Source organism: Grammomys surdaster, unplaced genomic scaffold (assembly GCF_004785775.1).
Source record: "Grammomys surdaster isolate TR1022 unplaced genomic scaffold, NIH_TR_1.0 126133, whole genome shotgun sequence".
NCBI lineage: Eukaryota > Metazoa > Chordata > Mammalia > Rodentia > Muridae > Grammomys > Grammomys surdaster.
The window spans coordinates 2,133,332-2,142,153 of record NW_021620941.1 but is presented as its reverse complement, the minus strand read 5'-3'; positions in this window follow the sequence as shown (position 1 = coordinate 2,142,153).

The window sequence follows — 8,822 nt, the reverse complement described above, 5'->3', positions numbered from 1 at the left end:
TGAGTCTGCTTAGCCATTCGTCCTCTACAAACAGTGATCTGGGGTTTCTGGAGACTGGGTCTGTTTTGTTGTCCATTCTATAGTCAGGGCTGCCGGTACATGCAGCTCTCTAGATTTTAAAATTAGTGACCTTAGAACACCACTAAAAACGAGCATTGTGCCATATGCCTGAAATTCTAGCACTGGGGACATGGAAAGAAAATCAGGAGTTCAAGGTCATATTTGTCTTACATAGCAAGTTTAAGGCCAGCTTGGGCTACAGGAGACTTGGTCCTAACATTTAAAAAAAAGCAAAAACAAGCCGGGTAGTGGTGGCACACACCTTTAATCCTAGCACTTGGGAGGCTGAGGCAGGCAGATTTCTGAGTTCAAGGCCAGCCTGCTCCACAGAGTGAGTTCCAGGACAGCCAGGGCTACACAGAGAAACCCTGTCTAGAGAAACCAAAAACACACAAACAAACAAACAAACACACAAACACACAAAACAAGAAAAACAAAAAACAAAACAAAAAACAAAAACAAACAACAACAACAAAAACCAAGTCCAGTGTTGAGCACTTAGCTGGGTTTGGCCTCCGTTTAAAATGTGTCTGCTCCCTGAACCTCTCTGCATCTAGTATTTACGGCTCATTTCTCAGGGAGACAGAGCATGTAAAGGGCTGAGCAGAACTGGGCATGTCGTAAGCATGGGAAGAGAAAGTCATCATTCAACAGTCCCAAAATAGAGGCTTGTGTGTAGCTCAGAAGTACAGCATTCACCTCACATATGAGAGGCCCTGAGTCCTGAGTTCCATTCACTCCCCAGTTCTGTGCACAGAAAAAAACCAAAAAACAAAAAAACAAAACAAAAAAAAAAACAAAACAAACCACATAACATTTGTTGAGCAACTTCTGTGATTGACACCTCAGCAAACAATTCTTGTGACCCAGCTTCTATTTCCTGGATGTCGTTATCTGTTTCTATTTTTGAATAATTAACTCTTTCCTTCCTTCTTTCTTTCTTCCTCCTTTCTTTCTTTCTTTCCTTCTTTCCTTCTTTTTTTTTTTTTTTCTGCATGTGGATGTGGGTATATGTGTGTGTACCAGTGTTTGCATGTTGTGTGTGCACACCTGTGTATGCATATCTATAGAAGCCAGAGATTGAGATCAGGTGTCTTCCTCCATTGGTCTGTTTCCTTTTTTTTTTTTTTTTTTTTGGTTTTTCGAGAGAGAGTTTCTCTGTGTAGCCCTGGCTGTCCTGGAACTCACTCTGTAGACCAGGCTGGCCTCAAACTCAGAAATCCACCTGCCTCTGCCTCCCAAGTGCTGGGATTAAAGGCATGCGCCGCCACTGCCCGGTGGTCTGTTTCCTTTTTAAACAGGGTTTCCTTATGTAGCCCTAGATGGCCCAGTACTCCTGAGATGAAAGATGTGTGTCGCTGGGCTGTGGTGGCGCACGCCTTTAACCCCAGCACTTGGGAGGCAGAGGCAGGCGGATTTCTGAGTTTGAGAGTTCGAGGCTAGCCTGGTCTACAAAGTGAGTTCCAGGACAGCCAGAGCTACACAGAGAAACCCTGTCTCGAAAAACCAAACCAAAAAAAGAAAGAAAGAAAGAAAGAAAGAAAGAAAGAAAGAAAGAAAGAAAGAAAGAAAGAAAGATGTGCGTCATGACTCCCTGCTCCGCCTTATATTCTGAGGTAGGGTATCTCACTAAACAACTGAGTTTGCAAGCTCAGCGATTCTGGCCGCATAGCTTGCTGGTGAGACCTGGCCAGACTCTGGTGACCTTTTGTCTTTACCTCCTGAGTGCTGGGATTTCAGGTGGGCCACCCCACTCACTCAACATCTAAGAGGATGCTGGAGATCCAAACTCAGGACACATGCTCGTGTGGTAATCACTTCACCCAGTGAGCCATCCCCACAGTCCTAGATTCCATTTTAAAGCAAGCGATTTGTCTGTGTGTTGCAAGAGCAATCATGGGAAAGGCAGCTGGTGCCTTCCCACAAGTCAAGACAGGGATGAGAAACCATGCAGGTCACCATGGTGGTCTTCATTGCTAGGTCTCCATAGCCAGCAGAGAAGCCAGTTTTCTTAGGAATGTGCTTGATGAAATGATGTAAATACTTTTATTAAATCTCAGCCTCGGGGACAGATTTCTTAAGTATTCTGTGAGACACAACAGCCAGTATGGGGAAGGCACTCCTGTGGCACAAACGAATGGAGTAACCATGCTTGCAGGTTACTCCTATCAGCAGTTAGCTAGCCAAGACTAGAAAAATACATGGGCAAGCTTGTGTCTGCCAGGAACACATGCTGGCTTCTCTTCCCTAAGCAATATGGGATGACAACTATTCTCATAGCATTGACCTCACCAAGCCCCACAGACACTACTAAACCCAGCTTTTTTTATTTGTACTTTTTTTTTCTTTCGAGACAGGGTTTCTCTGTGTGGCCCTGGCTGTCTTGGAACTCACTCTGTGGACCAGGCTGGCCTCGAACTCAGAAATCCGCCTGCCTCTGCCTCTCAAGTGCTGGGGTTAAAGGCGTGTGCCACCACCGCCCGGCTATTTGTTTATTTTTGAGAAAAGGTCTTTCTATGTAGCTCTGGCTGTCCTAGAACTTGCTATGTAGACAAGGCTGGACTTGAACTTGGAGATTCACTTGCCTTTGCCTTGCACAACTATGCCCAGCAGAACTGCAGTGTTTTTAAATTTGCCATATAAAAATGTCTGCTCTTGTAGAAATATGATGGTTTAGTTATGCAAATGAATATTCTTACCCTCATTCTCTGTACACAAGCATACGTTTGAATTGTATTGTTAGAATTTTTGCTATCTGAAAGATGGGTATGGTGGAACACACCTACACTCCCAGTATCTGTGATGTGGAGGTATGTGGTCCAGAAGATCAAGGTCAGCCTTGCCTCCGTGGTAAGTTTGTGAGCAACCTCCCAAGAGCCTACCTCAAAACAACATAGATCTGAACAGAGAATCATTTCAAAGGAAGCAATGGTTGATGTTGACAAGGATAATATGTGACTCTTCAAGCACAAGCTAGAGTTGTGGAGAATGTGAATCGTCCGTAGTGAACTCAATTAGTAATTAAAGTTTTTTTCCAAGAGTGGAGCATTAAAACATAGGACTGTGTGAGTGTGTCTGTGAAGGGGATTCGGTGTGGGTGTCGTGCCTATGTCTGCATGTGGAGCCACTGCTCTGTGTCAAATAGCTTTTGCTCAGTTGCTCTCCATTGAACTTGGAGCTTCCTAATTGGCTAGGCTGGCTGGCTGATGAACTCCAAAGAGCCTTCTCCCCCACCTCCCAGTGCTGGGTTACAGATGTGCTATCAGCCTTTTTACATGGATGCTAGGAAATGGAACTCAGTCCTCATGTGTAAGTGGCAGGCACTTTACCAACTGAGCCATCTCCTTAGCCTGAAAAATATTGTTTTTAAGCATTTCATCCACCAACATCTGGCAGTCTTATCCAACTCAGTGAGTCAGTACTTTCCAAGTAACCATCCTACTGGGCACATTAGCACTCAACTTTAATTCTAGCACTCGGAAGGCAGGCACAGGTGGGTCTTTGGGAGTTTGAAGACAGCATGGTTTACACAGGGTTCCACATCAGCTGGGGCTGCATCATGAGACCTGTCTTAGACAAAGCAAAACCCAAACGACCACTGCATAACGTGGTAGAATCACATGCGTGTAAAGGACCCACTAAAGGTGAAGGAAAGAGGAGAGATACTGACTAGTGACAGCCCTGGATTCAATCTGCAGTACCACAAAGAAGGTGAAAAGGGACAGACAATACTCTTGTTACTGCCCAGCCTGCCACCCACCTCTAGCACGCTCACTGAGCTCCTCTTCCCAAGCTACGGATATTACTCAGCTGGGTAGAGTGCCCACTCAGCGTGCACAGCTGGCTGTCCTGGTTATCTCTAGGAAGGTGTGAAGTTGGCACGGTGGCACATGTCCGTTGGTGGAGAATGCCTGAAACCCCATTGCTTGGGAGGTGGAGGCATGTCTGCCTTTGTTGGGGCCAGGCAGTCCCCATTGCCTATGCAAAGGCCACAAGGAGCAATGGAGGAGATCAATATCTTTTGAGGCTTGGGAGATGATGGGTCAGTGGGTTATCTGCTGTTATGTGCTACCTGTGAGGTCTGAATCCCCAGAACCCACATAAAAGCTAAACTCAGTAATGACCGTCTCTAATCACAGCAATCCTATAGTGAGATAGGCAGCAGAGACAGAAAAGTATGGGACAGATATCCTGGGGTATGCAACAGAAAACAAGGCAAGGACAGACACCTAATATTGTCCCTTGGCTTCTATACACATAACACTCACACACCCATACGTACACAAATACACATGAACACATACACTTGCCACACATGGCCACTGGACACTTGATATGTGGCCAGAATGATTATTTTAAAAGAATTTTTTAGTTTTGGTTATCTGAGACAGGGTCTTGCTATATAGCCTTGACTGTCCTGAAACTAGCTTCGTAGAACAAGATGATCCCGAACTCACAGAATGGTGGCCTGCTGGGATAAAAGGTATGTGCCACCATGCCCAGACTTATGAACAATGACATTTTTTTATTTAGTGTATCAAAGAAAATACATAGTTGTTCAACTGTGGGGTGGTTATGGGTCTAGGACTCCACGAAAGCATCAAAATCCATGCCGCGTAAGGGTGGTGCATGCTTTTAATCCCAGCACTCAGGAGGCAGAGGCAGGTGGATTTCTGTATTTCAGGCCACCCTGGTCTATAGATCAAGTTCAGGACAGCCAGGGCTACACAGAGAAACCCTGTCTTGAAAAATCAGAATAAATAACTAAAGAAAGAAAGAAAGGAAGGAAGGATTTCCAAACCCAAGTATACTCCAGTCTCATGTATAAAATGTCAAGCCATTGACTTCTGGCCTGTTCACAGCGTCCTGTGTCCTCTAATCATCTTCTGATTACTCATGCTACCCGCCACATTGCAAGAACCATGTGATAGCTGCTCTGCCCTGTTGCCTGGGGAATAAGGACAGGAGTGAAAGTCTGTTCGTGTCCAGCATCGGTGCAGGTTTTCTGTTCTCTCTCTTTTTCTTTTTTCAATTTGAGATAAGGTCTCACTCCATAGTCTGGGCTGGCCTGGAAATTCCTATAGTCCAGGCTGACCTTGAACACAGCAATCCTCCTGCCTCAGTCTCCCAAGCGTTGGGATTGCAGATGTGAGCCCCCTACCAAGTCTGGCTTCTCTGAAGATTTTGATCCACATCAGATTGAGTCTGGGACCTGTGGATACATACATCCAGCTGTATAGCTAAAATTAATTTTATCTCATGGACCGGCAGTGTAGCCCAGCCTGGAAAAGGCCATGGGTTCTATGGCAACCCCCTGCCCCCTCCCAAAAAGTAAAAATTTCCTTTCTTTTTCTTTTTTTCTTTCTTTTTCTTTGAGGGGGGGTAGAAGATAAAGTCTTACTATGTGTAACCCTGACATGGAAGCCTCTATGTAAATGAGGATGGCTTTTAAATTGTGGTAATCATGCTTCTATATCCCGAGCTCTGAGACCACCAGCATGTAGCATAACCCCACACATGCACAACCCCACACATCTGTCTTTTATTTCTTAAATGTGTCCACTAGATTTTTTTTTTATGGGGTGGTCTTGGAACTTGCTATGTAGACTAGGTGAACTTTGAACTTTCATTAATCTACCAGCTTCTGGACTGAAGACATGTGATCCCTCAGAGGCCTTGCATACTAGACCATTTTAAATGCGACTCTGTGTGTGTGTGTGTGTGTGTGTGTGTGTGTGTGTGCTCCTGCCTGTGATGTGTGCAAGAATGTATGTGTGTGTGTGTATACTATGTAGTCTAGTCCAGCCTCAAATTTGTAATCTTTCTTGCTTGAGCCTCTTAGGTTTACAGGTCTGTTACTGTTAACCTTGGCTAACACATGTATTTTCAATTTTTATTTTCTGGTTACTAGAATCAAAACGAGCTCCTGTATGCTAAGCAGTTATGTGTTCTACCTCTGACCACCCCCAGCCCATATACATTTTACTGAATGATCCAGTGTAGCTAGTCTTTGCTACTGGGTTCTTTTTCCCACTCTTTATTCTCTGCTCCTTCCAGTTTCACCCCCTATTACTAGATAGAAGAGAAGGATAGAGGGAAGAGATAAAGAGACATCTATTTCTCTCTGAATCCCTGAATCTAATGTCTTTCCTTTTGCTTCTTCTTTGTGCAGGACTGCTAACAAACCATAACCACCTCCTTTGCCCCAAACGATCCACAACAACTCACCCCACCTATAGGGGCCCTAGCATTTATATACCCTCTGAAAAGTTCTCAGAATTCCAAACATCACACAATCGCAGAAACTATCTGCAGCTGGCAAAATTATGCCTTCTGCTAGAGCACGAGACAAATCATAGTCTGCTGCTTCAAAACATCCCCATATCCCTATACCTGGGATTAAAATGAAAGCATATTTATTTATTTATTTATTTATTTATTGTTTTTTTCAAGACAGGGTTTCTCTGTGTAGCCCTGGCTGTCCTGGAACTCACTCTGTAGACCAGGCTGGCCTCGAACTCAGAAATCCTCCTGCCTCTGCCTCCCAAGTGCTGGGATTAAAGGCGTGCGCCACCACTGCCCGGCTAAATTTGTGTTTTTTAAAGAAACCGGAATTCTCACTACAGCCTAGAAGGCCAGGATGTTAACTGCTATCTGTGGCTCTGGGTATGTCATGGATGTCACTGATGCCCTGCTTTCTTTGTCTTTCCTTTTGGAGGAGTTTTATTTATCCCAGGATGATCTCCAGCTCACTGTAGCTGAGGATGACTTTCAGCTTCTGATTCTCCTGTTCCTATCTCCTGAGCGCTGGGATTATCAACTGAGCCACGTCACCAACCCTGATGTTGTGTCTTGTTGATTTTAAAACAAGCTCCAGGCTGGAGAGACAGCTCAGTGGTTAAGAGCACTGACTGCTCTTCTAGAGGTCCTGAGTTCAATTCCCAGCAACTACATGGTGGCTCACAACCATCTGTAATGTGATCCTATGCCCTCTTCTGGTGTGTCTGAAGAGAGAAATGGTATACTCATATACATAAAATAAATAAAAAATAAATAAAACGAGGCTCCCCGGGTAGGTACTCTTGTCCTATATTTCCATGGATACTTTGTCATTGAACTAGAGACAGTGAGTGAAAGAGAGAGGTTGAGTCCTATTTCCTGCTGACTGGTTGGGGCTTTCTGGTCTACCCTCAGCTCGTACAGCTGCTTTTGCTGGCTATGCCTTTGAGTGATCCATGCGTTTCACTACAGTTAGCCAGGCCTCCACTTGCCGGGTACCAGAAGGTATTTTATCTGTTAGATTACTGTGACCTGAGCCCTCTCTGTGCTGTGGGGAGACCACGGGTTTCCCACCCAGTTTTCAATGGAAGAAACCCAGGGCATCCAGGTGCTTCAGTGAGCTTGGAAGCCAAGCCAGACTGAAGCCTCAGATTATACACTGTATGTGTTTATTGACGGCTGTGGGCCTGCTGGTCTGGTTCAACACCCACCCGAAAGCTACCATGGGGAGTGGGATGGAGCTGGGACAGGCAGTGGGGTGGAGCAGTAAAGGAAGGGGTAAGCTTTGATGGCCCGAGTTCTGCTCTTCTAGGTCCAACTTAGTCACTCATCTTGGCCTGTGAGGCAGGAAGTGGCTGAGTTAAATCTGAAGTTATGTCTGCCCCCTCCACACACCACCAGCTCATCATTTACTCTCCCTCAACATGTTGCCCTCATGAATTTTAAGCCTGAGGAATTGGTGTGTAACACACCACCACAGGGATTGTAGCTTAAGGACACAAGGCTTTACTTACTTAGCTCTAGATAGAAGGCATCCGAGCTGGGCTGGCAGGGCTTTGTTCTCGGAGAGGCTCTAAGGAATCCAGTTCTGGATATTTCCAGCTTCTAGATGAGGCTGCTCACCTCCTCCCTCACTGATCTACTCGAAGGCCTGTAGCTTGTCTTTGGCTACTTTGTGAGTTCTTTTTCTTCTATCCTTCTTTACCTTTCAACCTCCTAACACTAGATAGGATAGAAAAAAGGATAGAGGGGAAAGGAAAGAGATCCCTGAATAAAGTCAGGGGCTGGGACCACTTCCTGCTGATTAGAGGTGTTGAGTTCCTTGTTTGATCTTCCCCGTCAAGGTAGCTAACCTCTTCATGTTTCTTCTTGGTGCACAAATACTTAACAAACTGTGACCAACAGCAATCGACAGTAACCAACACCCAACCAACAACCCACCAGGCCACTCAGGGCCCTAGCATTTATATATCCTCTGAAAAGTCCCCAGAACTCCAAACATGAAAAGTTTCCAGAAACTATCTGTAGCTGGTAAAATCACATCTGTCCCTGCCAGAGCACAAGGCAGATCATAGTCAGTTGTGGTGGACAGTCTGAAGCAGCCTCTTGTGACTCCCACACCTGGGATTAAAACTAAAAGATATTCTTATAATATTTCATGCTGGGCACTGAAAATTTTTTTTAAAGATTTATTTATTTTATGTATATGAGTACACTGTAGCTGTCTTCAGACACACCAGAAGAAGGCATCAGATCCCATTACTATGTGGTTGCTGGGAATTGAACTCAGGATCTCTGGAAGAGCAGTCAGTGCTCTTAACCCCTGAACCACCTCTCCAGCCCCCTGCTGGGAATTTTTGTTTTTTGTTTTTGTTTTTTGTTTTTTCGAGACAGGGTTTTTCTGTGCAGTCCTGGCTGTCCTGGAACTCACTCTCAAGACCAGGCTGGCCTCGAACTCAGAAATCCGCCTGCCTCTGCCTCCC